Raw genomic sequence first — 20,057 nt, 5'->3', positions numbered from 1 at the left:
ATAAAAGTCAGGGTGCAGATGTTGATACACATTCTCTGCAAAGTCACCTTCAACATCCAACCAAATCCTCAAGCCCTAACACAATGAGCTTCTACTATGGCAACTACTATGGTGGCCTTGGCTGTGGCCTTGGTGGTTTTGGTGGCCTGGGCTACGGTTATGGTTCCAGCTATGGCCTAGGAGGCTATGGGAGTTGCGGCTGTGGCTACTTTCGTCCTTCTTTCTATGGAAGATACTGGTCCTCTGGATTTTACTGAACACTGTCCATCTGCAATGATCTATTTCCCTGACCCAGAATTCATCACCCAGGCTGGCTATCATCTCCCACTCTCTTCTTCTGTTAGTGACACACAGCTTCCTTCTTTATCTCTTTTGTGATATTTCTGGGCATATTTTCCAACAAACTTTGTAAACTTTCTAAATCTTGTTTCGGTCATATTTGCCTACCTAAAGGCTCTTGTTATTCATAATTTGAGCATATTTGAACAACGTATTTCTTTGAAACATATTTTCCCCATACATTTATTTACTTCCTTAGAAATGATCTTATTAACTTTTAGCCAGGAAGTCCACTGTATATCACATGCAATAACTTGTTCAGGTATTTCTTCTTTTTGATTTGACATCCTGTAGAAACACGTATTTAGATATAACTTATTCTTATGAATAGAATGACACTTCTTTTGAAAAGTTATTAGCTTAATTTAATAACTACTTTGACCTCAGGGAAAAAAATATTTTTGAGCGCATTTTCTCTTAAAAACTTATTTTTGACAGATGTGTGAGTAAGAGCTGTGCATACCTTTCTGCTCAGTCTCTGTTCAGGGCACGCCTTTATTTAGCACCTCCTTGGAAAACACTGACAGGAGTATTATACATTGTTTGAGTCCTGCCCACCCAGCACCCCATGTTCCCAAACATTCACACTGCCCACACCATTAGCTTTTGTTTCTATAAAAGAAATAGCCTGGGAAATTTTGTTTTCTATGTTCAGACTTTATTATTTTGACATTGTGATATGTGACTGTTTAACTTTTTGGGTTTTACCACTTTAAGTCATACTTTTTAAAAAATATATTGAAGCTTGAATCAGGGTTTCTATCATTTTTCCAACTCAGGGTGACTATTGGTATTTGTTCCTCATTTAAGTCTTGAGAGGAATTTTATTGCATGTGTTTTCTTTGGAGTCTTTCCTCCAACTTTAGACTGGCTATTCATCTTTTTATCTTATTTTAGTGTCTTCAGTTCCCTAATCATCATCTTTTAATTTAAACGTGACGTGATTAGCAATGTGATGCTCATTTAATTAAGTAAGTTACACAAGTCTTCATGGATCTCCAGTGATCCTCACTGGTGCCTCAGTAATGTGTTCATAAAATAAAAGTTTGTGCTGACATTTTTTTATGACATAGTAAATTGACGAATGATTTGGATGATGTGTTTCACTGTTTCATGCTAGAAACAGGACTCATCAATTTGGTGATTAGTAGTTACTTATACAACGCTAAATCCAGCCTGACAGAAAACTTTAAATAATGGGTCTGAAATTCCAGGGAATAAGTAATAATTAAAAATCACACACTTTATACTTTGTTTTAAGGAATATTTACACCTACCAGATAGACATTGAAATATTTATAGATCCAAAGAACAGAAGATCAAAAATGATGCTGCAGGTAAGTGAAGCTATATTTGACCTTGAATTGACATACATTTTTTACATAAATGATTTATTTATGGAATTTGTTTCTATTGTACTACCTATTTTTCTCTATTTAAAATTTTTTCCATTTCTATAATTTCAAAACCAATTAACTGTTTTATTTTGTAAGAAGGCTTACAGGACTTAAAGAATGTGGAGAGATGTATTGAATAGAATTGTACTTCCTGTGCACCTTGCTCCGGTGTTATTTTAAACAAATTAGAACAAAAGCATAGCCAAAGAAGAGAACAGCTTGTGCACTGTCATGGGGAATAAGATAAAAAATATGATCCAGAGGATAAAGTAGGAACTGGAGATTTTGGGACAGTGTTGAGTTATTTAGAGTGAATATAGCACATGGACATCCTTAAATACTAGGTGAAATTATATTTATTTCATACGACCACAGATTTTAAAAAGAGGAGTGGCACAGAACAAAAATGAGTCTCAAAGAAAACCACTGAACGTCAGATGAAATGCTAGAATCTTGTCATATGCTGAAGAAGTCCCGACTCAAATATTGCGTCCGTGTGTGGGGGTTAGAATAGAAAGGGCAGGAGTTTAAGGAGATAAATTTCAAAAAATGCCATGCAGACTGATTATATGAGTGATGATAGGAAAAGGAATGTGGAGTCCACGTTTGCAGAGTCAGAGGCCTGAATAAAAGTGCTGCCCTCAGTCATAGGAGCAGAGAAATAGATATACATGTGACCACAAAAAAACAAAAGTTTGATCTCATACTATCTGCACCTACAGTGCCACTTTGATTTCCAGGTGAAAATACCTTGTTAAGAAAACATTATATGGTTGATTGTATCTCATTATACTTTTAGGTAATCTCTACTTGTATATTAATTATAATTACCAAGAAACACCTCAAAACTTACATTTTGCACAGCAGATAATTGCATCTTAAATTCTGAGGAAAAGAACCAAAGTGGCTTTCCAAAGTGGGTTTTGGCACCAAAATATTTAGTTTTATAAGATTTTCTTTTAATTATTATAATTAAGGTGCTTGGATGAGTTCTTATTCCTGGCTGTTCACCAATGTATTTCCCTTCCAACTGATTGATGACTAACTAGAAATCCAAAGAAATTAATTTCATCATAATTATTTAAATTTATGCATTATTAAAAAATGTACTGAGCAATCTTAGAACTTGATATTCTTTTTTTTAAATAAAGCTGACCTGAAGAGGTGTAACAGAACACATTTAAACAAGGAAAAATAATAACTATGGCATGTAAGTTTTATACTTGTCTCTATCTGCACAAATCCTACTGATTGTTAATACTGCATCTTATGTTCATCCTTTTCAGTCCATTTTTCTTGTTTCGTTGTATGACAGGGTATTGTAAGAGCTTCTCCAGTGGTCCTCTGGCTTTCAAGAATTCATGCTACAATCCACATTGCAGAGAAAATATGTCTTCCTAAAACATCACTTCTCTGATGCCATTGCCTTAAACAAAACTGTAGAATATAATGTATGACCCACCCTGGCCTTAAGTTACTATGCATCCCAACCACCAATTATTCTTTACTTAAACTCTGCATGAACCCCAATGTTTTTCGCATTGAGGACGTACCTTGCTTACCCTTGTCTCTGATCAAATGCTAAAATTGTTTTCTTTGTTGGACCCTCCTCCTCTCTCACTTGTACGATTCTTATACATCCTTTTTGATGCAATTCCCACTTCCCCATAATTATTTATAAGACATGACAGCAGTAGAATAGTTAACTCCTCTGAATCAGTCTTGAAATCGGTATAACTATCCATCACTTTACTCTTCCATACACTGCTTTATTCATAAGTAAGAAAAAAAACACATGTATATATTCATTCATACATACCAAATACCACACGCACACACATACATACAATATGAAGAGATGTGCATGCACCCTCCTTTGTGAGCTTAATTAAATTGTGGGACTTAAAGTTCATGGAGTGATCATTGGGGTGCCTGGGTGGCTCAGTCGGTTAAGCGTCCAACTTTGGCTCAGGTCATGATCTCATGGTTTGTGAGTTTGAGCCCTGCGTCGGGCTCTGTGCTGACAGCTTAGAGACTGGAGCCTGCTTCAGATTCTATGTCTCCCTCCTTCTCTGCCCCTTCCCTGCTGGCATTCTGTCTCTCTCAAAAGTAAATACACATTAAAAAAAATAAAGTACATGGAGCGATCGTTTATATATGTATCACCTATCATTTCCCTGCCCAAAACCCATTATCGTTTTTTTTTTTCCTCATAATAAAATATAAACATGAACATCTTATTGGGCATGTTGTCTTCATTGTGATTCTGTTTTGCAATTTGAAATATGAAGCAAACTTTGACATAAATACCTCTGTAGAAAAAAAAAAGATTACAAAAATTTAAATTGGCACTTCAGGAAAAAAGGAAATTAAAAAAATCAACAAATACATATTTACAAATCATCACATTAGGCATCAGGTCTATGCCCTCAAAGTATTTTTAAGCCAGTCCTAGTAACCAGTTAAAAATTGAAAAAAAATTCTGCAAGAGCCAGTGTTAGTATATAGAACAATAGTGGCTTGTTAGTAGGTGTTTTTAAGCTATAGATATGTTGAAAGAAGCTATAAGGAGATGGGGGGGGGTCACTTTGGAATGAGAGAGAACATCTGAGAACAAGCTCAGAGTGAGAAAGACATTTAAAGTTTTGAAAAACAATTTAGGAGTCTCATCTAGGTAGAGTGGAGGTTTAATACAAGTTGTAGCAGGAAGAAACTTGAGAAAGAAAGCTTCAATTATTTTATGACAAGAGTATTGAATAATGAGTATTATCTTTACAAGTAGGAAGGTGCTGAGAAGTTTATTATACGAATGTGCAAATAAGAAAGAAAAAGCCCATACTTGTTCCTACTTCCTTTCTGAAGAATATGGCTTTGCAATCATTTATGATTATTCAATAAACTTACCGTAGTTTATTAAATCACAAACGAGAAGAATAAACCATCATTGAAGAGAATCCTATCTGAGGCAAAATGGAGATATCATTGACAAATATCAAAATCTTAAGTTCTCTAAAGTTGGGAAGCTTGATTATTATGATGTAGATACAGAAATATGTGAAACATAAGCTTTGAAGACGTGAAGATAATTATTCAATTCAAAGTCTGGTTCTGAGGAATGAAAATTAAACTAAATTCAAAGGAAGAATGTATGCCATGCATGTGTGGGACTACCTTAATAGGAAAAGTATGGCTCGATAGGACTGTTTTCACCAAAAATGGATTTTCAGAAAGAATGAAACTCATATGTTGTGGTTTACCACACCCACACTGAAGGGGTATAAAAGTCCAGGCACAAGTGGTGATATTCATTTCCCAGAAACTCACCTCAACATCCAACAAAATCCTCAAGCCCTGACGCAATGAACTACTACTACGGCAACTACTATGGTGGCCTTGGCTATGGCCTTGGTGGTTTTGGTGGCCTGGGCTATGGTTATGGTTCCACTTATGGCCTTGGAGGCTACGGTGGTTGCGGCTGTGGCTACTTTCATCCCACTTTCTATAGAAGATACTGGTCCTATGGATTTTTCTAATATTTTTTATTACTCACATTACTTTTTATAATTTTTAATGGATTAGTACTTTTGCTTCAAAATCAGCAGTGAAATTTTTGAGAGGACAATGAAAAAGATATTGCAACGCAGACTGACACCTTGAATGAGTGGAGACATATGTTCCTGAGCCATGGTTTCATCAGTCAGGCTGGATATTCTCAATCATGTAACATTACTGATATATAACATCTTTCTGTATCTATTCTGTGATAATTTGGCCCATAGTCTCTAATAAACATTTTCCACAAACATAAAAATGGATTTGTTTCTTTTCATTCATCTCAACAATTGATTTTCGGGTTTTTCAAAATTTTAGTAATGTTTTTGCATCAAACAATTTTCCCATCGAATTATTTACTCCCTTCCATGTTCCCTCATACTTGGCACTTACTGATAAACTAAGGTTACATATCACTCCTTCAAGTGGTGTGTGTTTTGCACAGTTCATGCTTCTGTTTGATTTCAAATCCCACAGGATCACATAATTTTAGACACTCAATTCCAATGAAGATATTTTTCCACTAAAAAATTCATAGCTCCATGTGACACCTCTTCTATTTTCAATATCATTATATACATTACTAAAAGTCTTCAGTGCTGTCAGGTGGGGATTGGGGATTGTCCTTCTTAGTCACCTCAGATATTGTTGAATTACTAAAGTGTGCAAAAAAAAATAGATATGTATGGACAAGCACTTTGTGTTCAGGATACTTTGATGCCATGTGTCTTTTAAACAACCAAAGGCATTATGATATATTAATTAATTCCCAATGCCTCTGTTCTAAGTCAGGATGATTCTTCTACTGTTTTCCAGCTGTTTGGTTACTGCTGTTTTCTCATTACTTAAACCTTGAGAGGAATGATTTTCCAGATACTGTATTTGGCTTTTTGCCTTTACTCATGACACTTGCCATTAAGTTCTACCTCATGTTTGGTTTCCTCATATCTGTTTCTTTTTTTTCTTTTTAATGTTTTTATTTATTTTTGAGAGCGAGAGCATAAGCAGGGGAGGGGCAGAGAGAAGGAGGCAGAGGATCTGAAATGGGCTCTGTGCTAACAGCAAAGAGCCCAACGCAGAGCTCAGACTCAAGAACCATGAGATCATGACCTGAGCCAAAGTTGGATGCTTAACCAACTGAGCCACCCAGGCGCCCCCTCATATCTATCTGTCTTCTTATGCTTGATTCTCACAGTGTTTTTCCTGACTTGCTCATGTGCATGTTTTTTGTGTTTTCATGTTTCATGATTGGTTCTCCAAAATAATTCAGCAATGCATCCAAGAGAAAAACATGTAGTGCCATTGGTGATTCCTCTTGATAACTTAGAGAAATTAGGGATGATTATAGGAGTGGTACTTACCAGTTTCATAGAAAATTTAAGCTTTTCAGCCAATTCAGTAGCAAGCATTTACACAGGACTGTGGTGAATCTAAAAAGTGATTCTGCCAAAGTAAGCCTGTTTGACCAATAAATAGCAAAGATAAAATACAGCTAAAATCGGCTTCATTATTTTTAATGTGTCCTTATACTCTTCATATTATGTTTTTATGTTTTATACATGTCACAATATCTTCACATAAAGTGGCAGAATATCTGATTTTTTTTTTCAAAAATAAGGAATTAGTAAAGGTGTAAATGAAAGATCACTGGCAACAAATTGATTATAGCTAAGGGCTCATTATATTACCTATGTCTACACTTCTCCATCACAAATATAGCAAAACTGTACCACAATGAAAGTTCTATCCTGGAAAAACATACACCACAGGGCTTAAAGAACAGGGAAAGATAGATCATATGGAACTAATAAGAAAGGAGATAATATTTTACCAGAACCTTACAAAAAGGTTGAGATATGAACTAGTTGATCAAAAGCATAACAAATGATGAAAGTAACATAGACATTGTTTCTGATCATGTAAAAATATACATTACATTTATAGGAAAAAATTAAGACCTAAAGCTCAACATTTGATATTAAAAATTAAGCTAAATGTAGCATTTGGAATTAAAATGTCCATACTACCCAAAGTGATCTACATATTAAATATATTCCCTATTAAACACCAGGGTGTTTTTTACAGAAATTAAAAAAAAAAAAAAAGAAACACAATTCATACAGAAGCACAAAAGACCACAACTAGCCAAATTATTTTAGATCTTAACCTACAAATTATCCTGACATCAAAAATATCTCTTTTTTTTTAAATTTTTTTTTAACGTTTATTCATTTTTGAGAGACAGAGAGAGACAGAGCATGAGCGGGGCAGGGGCAGAGAGAGAGGGAGACACAGAATCTGAGGCAGGCTCCAGGCTCTGAGCTGTCAGCACAGAGCCCCACGCAGGGCTGGAACCCACGAACTGCGAGATCATGACCTAAGCCGAAGTCAGACGCTCAACTGACTGAGCCACCCAAGCACCCCCCACAAAATATTTCTAATAAGTCATATCTTTTGTGGGAGTACCTTTAATAAGACCATAGAAGGATCAACTTTTCATAAACAACAAGAAATATGTACAGACCCTTGCTGATCTGGAGACAACAGACTTCTCAAAATTTAATTATTCTTTGCAGAAGTTTTCTGTCCTGTCTACATGCACATCTTGCTTTCTATTGTCCCTTAGCATTAGTTAAAACCACTGTCTCTTGATAGGGTCTTCTCTTATCTTCTCTGTTAAATATTTATAAATTCGGTTGCAGCCTATTGTAAACCTTCCCTAGAACTTATTTTGCAGGACAACACAGCCCACGACAGCTTTGCTTTCTCGAAAAAAACTTCTCAAGTAATTTTAACTTCCGGTAGTTTTGTACTTCCATATATTCAGCTTTGCACCTGTACACACAACCCATACACATGTAGAAATACACACACACACACACACACACACACACACATGCACACACACATTCTGACAATAATGGGAGCATTACTTGATAGGACCATGGAGTGATCATTTTCTTCCTTCTCACTTATCATCTTCTTGTCTAAAAGTATAGCAAATTACCTTTTTATAATAAGGATTTAATTAGTCGTATAGAAAGAGTTAGAGTAGTTCAGTAGATGACTGTGGACAGGAATGTTTGGAGGAGCCTATAAGGAGAATATATTTCACAGGTGTAGGAAGTGTAAGAATGCTCAGGAGAAAGGTGTGAGAACAAGCTTAGAATGCACTCATTTAAAATTTAGAGACAATCGGATGACCCTTCTCATTAGGATGGGTATTTTGTGAAAGGTACTAATGGGAAGTAAGTTGCATTGTGTCCGAACAGGGCTTGAATATAATCTAATAGAATTTGACCAGTACGATTTGCAGGAAGTTAATATGTTGTTTTGCAGAATAGGCAGACAAATGGATGGTCAAATATTTGTTGTTTTCTCTAAATAAATTCTGCCTGTTTCAGAGTTATACAATTATGCGTGACAATTTTATAATTTTTGTGCTAGTTCACTGAATTTTAAAAAGGAAGAAAACACGATATCTGGCACAAATTGAACTCTATTGTAGCCAAAGTGAAAGAAATACCGTCTGACAAATCCAAATTTTCAGCCCATGGCAGGAAAGAGCTGCCTGATGCAAGGGATTATGATCATAAACTTTAAATATAGAAATATGCATAGTCATTAGCTTTGAACATAAAACTAATTTTTCCATATAAAGACTGATTCTCTGATTCTTAGACATGACAAATAGATTCAGAGGAAATCCTGACTTCAGGCATGCTTAGAACTACCCTTAAATAATAAAAGCATAGGCTAATGGTACTCTTTTTCACCAGAGATTTATTTTCACAGAGGATGAAGCTCATGTGTTATGGTTTGCTACATCGTTTACTGCGAATCTAAAAATGTACTCGTTTCTTTGCAATCTTCGTTCCTGGGACATTCATTTCACTGTCAAATTAAAACTTCAATTCCTGACAGATGAGTTACTGTGGTGACTACCTCAGTGCCCTTAGCTTTAATCTTGGTGGCCTGTGTATGTCTACGGCTCCAGATATGGCTCTGGAAGCTATGGCAGTTCTAACTGTGGCTCCTCTCTGCTGATGGAAGAGTCTGCCTCTGGGCTCTACTTTTTCAGTAAGACTCGCTGAACTCCCCGGACCTCAGAAAGCGCACACAGGCCTGGGTTAACTCCACTTGTCCGTTCCGCGCCGTAAGTGGCATATCGGATTTATTGTCTTTGGCTTGTAGCTAGTTATTTGGCATCCAGTGTCAAAGAAACAGAGCTGGACAGAGGTTAAAGACTACTCAGTACTACCGCAGTAGGAAAAAGAGACTTCACAGAACTGAGCTCAATTTCACTCTGCGCAAAGGTGACTGGGTGTTTCAGAGGGAGAATGAGGGAGGGGGGGTGTGGGTGGTGAATGAGTCGGGGCTGGAGCAGAATCAGAGTTGCAGAAAATTACCAAAAAGCAGGAAGGGATGGTTAGGTAATGTGATTAGGCCATCTGGGTTTGCTCGTTAGTGTTTATCTGGAGGAGAAGCAAACTTGTCATATTTCAGGACAGAAGGTAATTCTGCAAATGAGAGCAAGGCACCCAGTGAAGCTAGGCCCTTACCCTCCCACAGGGACTGGAGGCAGTACAAAACTTTGGGAGCCTGCACTGAAAAGAGATGACTCCCAGATCTTCGAGGCAGTCCTGGGTTGTAGAAGGCACATGTCAAAGGGGCAGAGAAGGGATTTAGGGCTGCCATTTAAGTAAGGGCTTCTGAGAAGAGTGAAGTTAGGGGCCTAGAGTCAGGTTTGTTCAGGCTGGAACAAACAGTGAATGCTGGCATCCTTGAGCTTTCTCGGGGCATTTAAGGGGCTGGGCTGAGAGTTGAGGTTTCTGTGGCCAAGGTTGAGGCCGGTTTGGCAGAGAGCTCAGAGAGCCTCGATAAAGTTTGGTCAGGGAGAGAATCTGTCACAAGCAAGTCTAACGAGGAGAATTCATGCTCTCGAGTGAGTGCCAGCGGGGACCGTGTTAGCAGGATCTCAAGCCTCAACCATCCTCCTGGATTGCACCGTCAGGAAAATGCTCTGCTGTTCCATCACTGTCAAACTGTTTCTAATCACTGGTCTCCCATGAGTGACTTCTGCTTATTAATAAATAAAAGCCCTTAGCTCATATAGCAAGAAAAAATTATTAATTCTTCCAGGTGAAATTCTTATAGATAATGGGCTTTGAATACAATGCCGTTTTAAAAAGTTTTTATGGATTTTATTTTCCTACTTTGCGCCGTTTTTCATCATCGTTTTCTAAAGCTACTAGGTCTAAAGAATGAACTGGGAAAAATACATTCTTGTCTCGCATGTATCTTCCCTGAGCGTCTCAGCACTTCGCTACTTCATGTTTTTCTCTCAAATGACTTTTCTTCTTTTCAGTGTCTACTAATCTCTTAAACCCCTCACAACACAGGTCAATATCCGCTTCCCCAATGAACTCTAAGTATTTTCTTTGTTATAAGTGACACCTTCCTCTACACTTGGGTATATTTTTATTTATACCTCTATCCCTAAACATATACATGTTCTATTTATTAAAATAAATGCTATTCTCCATTTATCTCTCCATTCAGAGTGACATGGGTTGAGACTGGGTCATAGTTCAGACATTTTCTACTCTATTCAATTTAGTAAACATTACTTTTTTCCACAACATTCTAGAGACTGTAACAAGGAGAACTACGAGGATGAACAATCTAAAATCCATTTCTCCAGGGAGGATGAAATATTATGTCATCTTTGAGGAGAGAAAATACATAGCAGAACTATGAGTTTTAGTGTAATAATTATTAAACTCAGCTTTGGGTAAAAACTTTTCACAGAAGCTGTGAGATCTCAGGTAAGTATTGAATGTTGTATTTTATCCTTGACAAATAAGAAGGTTGAAAGAAACAAGATGTGCTTAGAGGCATGAAAAATGATGTCTAGGCATGAACAATGCAAATTATAGTATAATCTGTATAATTATGGATACTACACCATAAAATCAGAAATCTTTTGAATGATATTATAAAGCTTTCTGCAATCTGACATCAAGGCACCATCAAAGCATAGGTTCTGCAAAGATCAAAATCATAATTCTTATAAAAAGAGATTGTAAGCATGTGCAAAATTTTATCTAATATATTAACCCGGGAACCAGCAGGATGACAAACATGGGTCAGAGGAAAATGTGAAAACTCGGGATATTCATTATCAGTGAATAAGAGAACTGAAGAGACATCTACAAAAAAGACTGATTAATTTGCAAATGGGCAATAAACAATAATCTTTGCAATTTTCTCTCTTGTGAAAAGAACATCATCACACTTCCTCAGTTTTGTAATTGGAAAAGGCTGAGCCAAAATCCATTATGCAAATAAAGTTTTATTCCTCTAAAGAGTCAGATGACCCTCCAGTGAGCTTATTAGAAGATGTCTGTAGCATATATTAAAGGTGATATATAGGACTTCCAGCTTCAGCCCTGTCATGTAAAGAGCTTGGAAATCTCCACTGCTCGACTTACGGCTAGAAAAATCTAGACAAAAGAAAAAAAAAAATCAATGAATTTTCTTGAATGCATCAGAGAACTAAGGTCATTAGGTAACTCCCCACCCCCAAATTAGATGTAAATATACATTTAAGAAGATAGAGCTCTCAATATCTGTTTACCTTCAGGAGAAGCTGCTTGAATCATCAGTTGGTAAGAACTTTCACTGGTAATGTTTATGTGAAATTTAGAAGCCTAATGTAGGCAAGCATATGAAAGAGAAATTCCTAGGAAAACAATGTGAGAAAGTCCCCATATTTTACTGGACAGATTTTCCCTGTGAACATCAAAGAAAGGTCTCTTCTTGCTTTTGGAAGGAAAATGGGAAGGGTAAGCACTGCCAGATATCCCTAATCTCCAGGAGAAAATACAAAGACCTGAAACCAAAAACTTTTGCCAGAATGTAATTCTGAAACCGTACCAGAGCTGAGGAAAGGGAATTTCTCAGCATCCAGACCCCTTCAGTCTTCCTGTCTCACGGAATGTGGGAGAGGAACATTGACCACAAAAACAAGGGCTCCAAGGAAATCCATGAAGAATGCTGCAGCCAAGGAATAGGGGAAAGGTGGGAAAGGCTTGTGAAAAATTAACATATGGAAACTTCACTAACGTGGACTTGGGAAGCTAAAGGCAGAGTTTGGTAGGGGGATCCTTACCACTCAATGCCAATTATAGCAAGATTTGCCAGTTAGAGACCGCTGACAGAAGAATCTCAATAGGAAAGAATCATCAATTATGGGCCCCAATAGGGAAAAATGTGCATTGCATCTTCTACAAGAAATAGACCAAACTCAGCCAGTGAGAAACCCTCATCACCCTGAACTCTTGCTTTTCTCCAATGGACTTTTGTTCCAAACAGCCCTTCCCATATCCCTCTCTCTGCACAAGATAATGTTCCTCTCCTTTGTGTGTTGCACTTGCCTATGGTTTTGTCATAGCTTCTTTATTCTGGATTGCAATTCTCTGTTATGTCTGAATAAACCCACTATTGCTGGCAAAATAACTGGCAGTTTTATTTTAAGGTTAACAAACTGTATATCTGGAGAAAAACTTACAAAGCTCATGGACCTAAGATAAATCCCCATTAAAAAAACCTGCTATTTAATCAGAAAATTATAGAACGGCCCCTTTCCCCAGATCTTATCACCAAACCTATAGGGCTTCAATATAATAAATTTAAATTGATTCAAACTGAAACAGTTACAAGACACAGAGTCATATTTTTTTAAAATGTTTACTTATTTATTTTTGAGAGGGAGAGAGAGCCAGGGAGGGGCAGAGACAGAGGGAGATAGAGAATCCCAAACAGGCTCTGTGCAGCCAGTGCAGAGCCCCATGCAGGGCTCGAACTCACAAACCACGAGATCGTGACCTAAGCTGAAATGCAGTCGGATGCCCAACCAACTGAGCCATCCACACGCCTGGACACAGACTCTTTCGGAGGGGTAATATATTAGGAAACCAAAGTCAAGAGAACAACAACAACAACAACAACAACAACAAAAAGGATACTAGAGGAATTTGAAGGCTTTGCTACCTATTGTCACAGTAAACATTCAAAAAGCCAACCCCCCAACAAGATTAACGTAAATCCTTACACTGAAAACCTCTTTACCTCAGTTCAGTTAGTAACCAAGACATCATGCCTGAGTTTCAACAAAAAATTGCAAGCCATGTCTAAAGGCAAGGAAAAGGACATTCTGAAAAAAAGCAATGATCTGAACCAGGCCCAAAGATGACATAGGTGGAATTAATAGATATGAAAATTAAAATAACTGTGATTAATAAATGTTACCTCTAATGGTAAAAGTAAATGCCTTATAAAAATGGGTGAGGGATGGAAGCAGAGAGGTGGATACTTTAAGAAAGGACGTAAAATAAATGCTGCAAATAGAAAAGGTAGCCTCAGAAATGAAGAATGAAGAAACACAACCCAAGAAAGGATCCATGAGCTTGAAGATAGGTCAATATAAACTGACCAAAATGAAATATAAACGGGAGGGGGGGCGGGGGGGAAATTGAAAAAAAAATAACAAAACATCTAAGAGCTGTGGGGCAATATTAATATGTGTATTTTATGTGGGGTGCCTAGGTGGCTCAGCTGGTTGAGCATCTGATTCTTGATTTTGGCTCAGGTCATGATTCCAGGGTCATGGGATCGAGCCCTGTGTCAGGCTCTGCGCTGTGCATGGAACCTGCTTGGGATTCTCTCTCTCTCTCTCTCTCTCTCTCTCTCTCTCTCTCTCTCTCTTTGCCCCTCACCCCCACTGACATGTGCTCTCTCTCTCAAAAATGTGTCTTATATGTATAATTGTCATGTCAAATGGGAACAAAATAGAAAAAAAAATCTGAAGCAGTAATGGCTGAAACTTCCAACATTATTAACACACCAAATCACATGTCTAGATTCTTCTAAGAAGGCCAACCAGAATAAAACAAACAAAACAAAATAAAACAATCAGCAACCCCCCACACCTAGATATATTGCATTCAAACTACAGAAAAGGGTAACATGAAGTATTAAAGCATTGAAAGAAACCTTCACAAACCTAGAATTACCAGAAATCACCCTTCAAGGTAGGAGAATGAATACGTTCTAAGACAAACAAAAGCTAAGGGAATCTATCACCAGCTCTGTAAGAAATGCTAAAAGAAATTTTTTTAAGCACGAAGAAGATGTTAAATAACTTTTGATCTACACAAAGAAAGTATGAAAGATTCCAAAATAAAGCAAGAATTTCTGAGAGTCAGAATTGAGTCAGAACGTTATTGGGTAAGTCAGGTCTCCTGTTTCAATTATGGGAACACCAAGAACTTCTGACTTTTGTCATTTGCAGCTCGACCACCTGCTAGAACACATCTTCCTACTTTGGGTGGAAATAGATAACGTAACAGCTGTTAGCCAAAGAACCAATCACGTATAGTCAGCTTAAAATCTGCAGCACCAATCATAATTCTTACAATACAAATTTACATAATCTTGTGGGGTTTTTTGTTTGTTTGTTTTTTGCCTTTATAAGCCTGCACTCCCTACTTGCAACTTGGAGCACACTTTAGATTTCAGCTGACTATCTCTGGGTTTGCAACCTCTAAATAAATAAACACTTTCAGTTGCCTTACAGCCTTGCTGTCTTCTTAGTTGACAAAAGGTAGAGTAGGAAACAGAATGGAATGGAGAAAGAATCAGAGGGTGAAGTAAAATATTTTTTTTTTACCCTTAATCGATTTAAAATGTAACTGTTCACTTTAAGCAATGATGGTAACCAATCTACTTAGTGAAATAGTAAAGGGATAAGTAAAATGTTATAAGAGACAGGAGAGGGGGAATTTGGAACACTGTTATTAGGTATCTATAGTATTTGTGAAATGGCACTACTGTTTGAAAGTGAACTTAGGTTAGTTAAAAAAATCTTTTTTGATGTTTATTTTTGAGATGGGGTGGGGGGAGAGAGAGACAGTAAGCACGGGAGGGCCAGAGAGAGAGGGAGACACAAAACTTGAAGCAGGATTGAGCTGTCAATACAGAGCCCGACACGGGCCCAAACTCATGAACCAGGAGATAATGATCTGAGCTGAGGTCAGAGGCTCAACCAACTGAGCCACCCAGGTGCCTCTGAACTTAGGTTAGTTTAAAATGTGTGGTGTAAACTCCAGGGAAAACACACACACGCAAGGTATAAGTTTGAAATGCTTTCTAAGAGAGGAGTAAAAATGTAGTCATATAAAATTCTCTTTAATACTGGATAAAGAAGAAAAACACAAGAAGAAGAAAAAAAGACCAAATGCAATGGTCAGAAAACAGTTACAGAAAACATGGACATTGATTCAACTATATAAATTATATAAATAATAATTTTTAATGTGAATTGTTTAAATACATTAGGGAAAAAGACAAATGTTGTCAGCATGGATTAAAAACATACAAACAAATAAATAAAACACCACTAAGACTCGACTACGTGTTACCTACAAAGAAAAACTCACTTTAAGAATCAAGACTCCGATGCATTTCTCCATCAAGGGATGGAGAAAATACACCATGCAAACACCAACTGAAAGAAAACTAAGGTTTTTATTTTAGATAAAAATACTTCAAAGAAGGGAAAATGAGAAAAAATAAAGGAAACAAAACAATTCTAAATGGCACGCACTTAACTGAAGAATGGAAATATTAAAAAACAAAGCCAGAAGAAACTTATGAAAGAAATAGACAAACCCAGTCATGTAGCTGAGGACTTCAACACACATTTTTAGTAACTGACAGATCAATTAAGCAAAAAATCAACAGAGATACTGATGACAGGAAGAATTCACATTTATAAAACATTTCATCCACTAAGAGTAGAATACACATTCTTCTAAAGCTTGCTAGGAGCATCTATCAAGAAAGACCACATTCTGGGCCATTAACAAATTTAACAAATTTGTCAACACTTTAAAAAATTTAAAAAGAAAGAGGAAACATACAAAGTTGTTCTTAGACCACAAAGAAATTAACATAAAAATCAATAATGGAAAGATAGTTGGAAAATCCCCCAAATGTTTGGAAAGTAAACAGCACACTTCTAAATAACACACAAATTAAAAACATGTCTCAGGGTGTCCAGGTGGCTCCGTTGGTGCAGAGTCTGACTCTTGATTCAGGGTCAGGTCATGATCTCACAGTTCATAAGACTGAGCCCCACAGTGAGCTCTGTGCTGACAGTGTGGAGCCTGCTTGGGATTCTCCATCTCTCTTTCTGTCTCTGTCACCCCACCCATTCGCACACACGCTCTCTCTCTCTCTCTCTCTCTCTCTCTCTCTCTCTCTCTCTCAAAAATATATAACATTTAAAAAATGTCTGAAGAGAAGCTTACAAGATATTTTAAAATAAATGAGACAAAATGCAACTTAGTGAACTGTGCAGGATTCAGCAAAAGCAGTACTTAGAGGAAAATTTATAGCATTAAATGTATGTATCAGAAAAGAAACATAAAGGTCTAAAATCAATAACCTTACTTCTATATTAAGAAACTAGAGAAAGGGGAAAAAAGTTAAGCCCAAATCCAGCAAAAGAAAATGTAGAATAACACTACAGAAGAAATTAATGAACTGGAAAACAGAAAAATAGGGGAAATAAACAAATCCAAAAGCTAACTGTATGAGAAGATGCAATAATTGATAGACTCCTATCACTTGTAGTCCAGGAAAACGAGATAAGAGACACATTTCTAATATTATAAATGAAAAGGAGGTCATGGCCATTGATTTCATGGACATTAAAAGATAATAAGCAATCTACAAATGATTCTACACGCATAAATTAGATAACTTAGATAAAATGAACAAATACTTTTAAGTTACAAACTATCAAAACTCACATTAAGAGAAATAAATCATCTAAATAGCCCTATAACTGTTAAATTAATATTAAAGCAATAGATAAAAACCTTCCAAAAAAAAAGAAAGCACCTGGTTTATGATGTTTCCAGTTTCATTGAGGAATTTCAAACATTTAAGGAAAAAAAATATGAGTTCTCCACAATCACTTTTAGAAAATGGAAGCTGAGAGAATTCTTACAAACTCATCCCATGAAGACATTCTTCTAACATGAAAATCAGACCAAAGCACTGGTAGAAAGGAAAATTAAAGAACAATGTTTCTCATGACTCATGATTTTTTTTTTTTTTTTTTTGCAAAAATCCTCAACCAAGTATTAGGAAATCTCATTCAACAATCTACAAAAGAATTATATGATGAGGTAGATTCATTTTAAGTATAGAAAGCTAGTTTGACATTTGCAAATCAATTAACATAATATACCCTATCAATTGGCTAAAATATCATAGAATCATACCACTAGATGTAGGGAAGGCACTTAAACAACCACATCCCTATTATGTTAAAAACTCTCCTCCAACTAAGAACAGATAACTTCCTTAGCTTGATGAAAAACAGGTAAGAAAAATCTATTGTCAATCATAAAAATACTAGATTCTTACCCTTAGGATTGGGTTATATTTATGTAATTGTTCTCCCTTTAGAAGATAAAATGGTTCCCCCATTGGGTTGGGATATGCACATGCCTTTTGCTCCCACAGAAATTAACTTAGAAAAAAAGTTCTGATACATTTTCCCCTCTAAACTCCAAATTAGCTTCCTTCATTCTTGTTGATACTAAATGATAGACTTGGGTTACTTTATTAAATCACTTCTATTTCCCCTAGCCTTCACCAAACAAACAGACATTGTTAGTTTTCTTCTGACATCTCAAAAAGACTTCATTCTCCCATTCTCCACAAATTCTGATCTCACTTTTGCACATTTCACAGGAGTCTGGAATAAGTTAAAAAATGAAACCGTGGTTTAGAAGGGATAAGTTATTGCCAGGATGGCTGTCAGTTAAAGGATAAAAAGACAACTAATCCGTGTGCAGCTTAAATATCTCTCAGGTCAATAATCTCCTGGGGTGTTAGCAGCATTTTTGCTTAAAAAAAAAGAGGACTGCATAAGATTGATCATGCCCCTCTGTTTCTTGGATACCTCTGTGAGCTTTGCTGTACCTAGGGGAGGAGTCAGTGGAAGGCAATAAACATTTTAGGCTTTCTGGCCAACTATTCTCTAGCACTAGTCAATTTGGTTGTAGTAAAAGGGAAAGCAGTCACAGACAATATATCGATGAAGAGTGTGCTTGTCCAATGAAACTACATGAACAGTTATAAGCACTGAAAGGATTTGACCCATGGGCTGCAGTTTGCTGACCTCAGACCTGGAGGATAAAACAAAAATACTTTAATGGGCATATTAGGTTTTTAGAAATGTTGGGTTTTTTTTGCCTCATACAAATCCCCCCCGCCCCGCCCTTTTTATTTTAGAGTTACTTTATTCTACGTACACGTTATGTACTATCGTGGTTCTATAGCATGCCACTTAAAGTGCCCTTAGAATAAAAGGTTCTTTTTCATTTTTTTCCTCACCTGTTAATTCTTATTTACTTTTTCCGAAAGATACAATATATATACATTCATGTTTATGGAGGTTTTGCTGGTTTGACCCTCTTAGATATGAATTACTTCTGAGTGACTAACCATCTCTTTTTACTCATGTTTGAGAATTTTCCCAACGTTTGACAAATTCAGGGCCCCAACTGGCGCAGTCCCAGGAAAACCAGGTCAGTTGGCCACCCCAGCCATGTTGTCTACGGATCTATTAAATATTTAAATTTAATATTGCAAAGTTTTAAGATTTTAGATTTTACTACACTGTGACCATATAGAATTATATTGCATATCCTTTTTCTATTTATTTTCCATAATAATAAATTCTATGAGTAAGGTATGATTCATATTTTATTATCCTAAAATATTGTATAGTTTCTAAACATTGAAGGAAATGCATATATATATTTGGCATTAGAATGGGGTTAGGAGCAAGAGCGGAAAGCAAGAGGGTAGGAAGGAGAAAGAAAGGAAGGGATATTTCTATGTAAATGGACTATAAATGAAATACAATTTCCATTTTAATAACCAAATAAGACGTTTGGTAAAAAAAATATAAAATTCTTTGGCCTTGCAAATGTAAAGAAAGATTTTGGTGGAAATATTTTAATTATTTATTACTACTTTTTGATATAAGAAATTAAAGTGATATTGACAGAAGAGTATGAAAATATATTATTTCTTGCTATTACTGGACCATAAATTACAAATATTAAATAGCGGTCTTGTTGATTGCCTACTAAAATGCCAACCTCAAAATCTTCACCTTTAAAATACTTTTGTGTTACCAAAAGATTAAAACATGATTCAGGAGGTAAGTGCTAAAATCTAACATGAGATAGTTTACAAAATTTGAATGGCAAAAGGTTTTTAAATACATGTTTCTTAGGGGTGCCTGGGTGGCTCAATCAGTTGAGCATCTGACTTTGGCTCAGGTCATGATCTCAGGGTTCATGAGTTCGAGCATCAGGTCAGGCTTTAGGCTGACAGCACGGAACCTGCTTTGGATTCTCTGTCTCTCTCTCTCTCTCTCTGCCCCTCCTCTGCTTGTGCGCTCTCTTTCTCAAAAATAAATAAACATAAAAAAAGTTTTTAAAGACATATTTGCTACTAAACGATCATTGTCATGTTAAATTAATAGCAATTTTTTATAGTATGGCAACTTCAGTGAGCAATAGATAAGAAATATCTTAATAGTGAAGAGATAGAAATAATGTATACAACTAAATTTGGTGAAAAATAAGTGGCCAACGAAATGAACTGAAGGAGACA

Source organism: Neofelis nebulosa, chromosome 5, assembly GCF_028018385.1.
Source record: "Neofelis nebulosa isolate mNeoNeb1 chromosome 5, mNeoNeb1.pri, whole genome shotgun sequence".
Taxonomy (NCBI): domain Eukaryota; kingdom Metazoa; phylum Chordata; class Mammalia; order Carnivora; family Felidae; genus Neofelis; species Neofelis nebulosa.
This window is presented reverse-complemented; position numbering follows the sequence as displayed.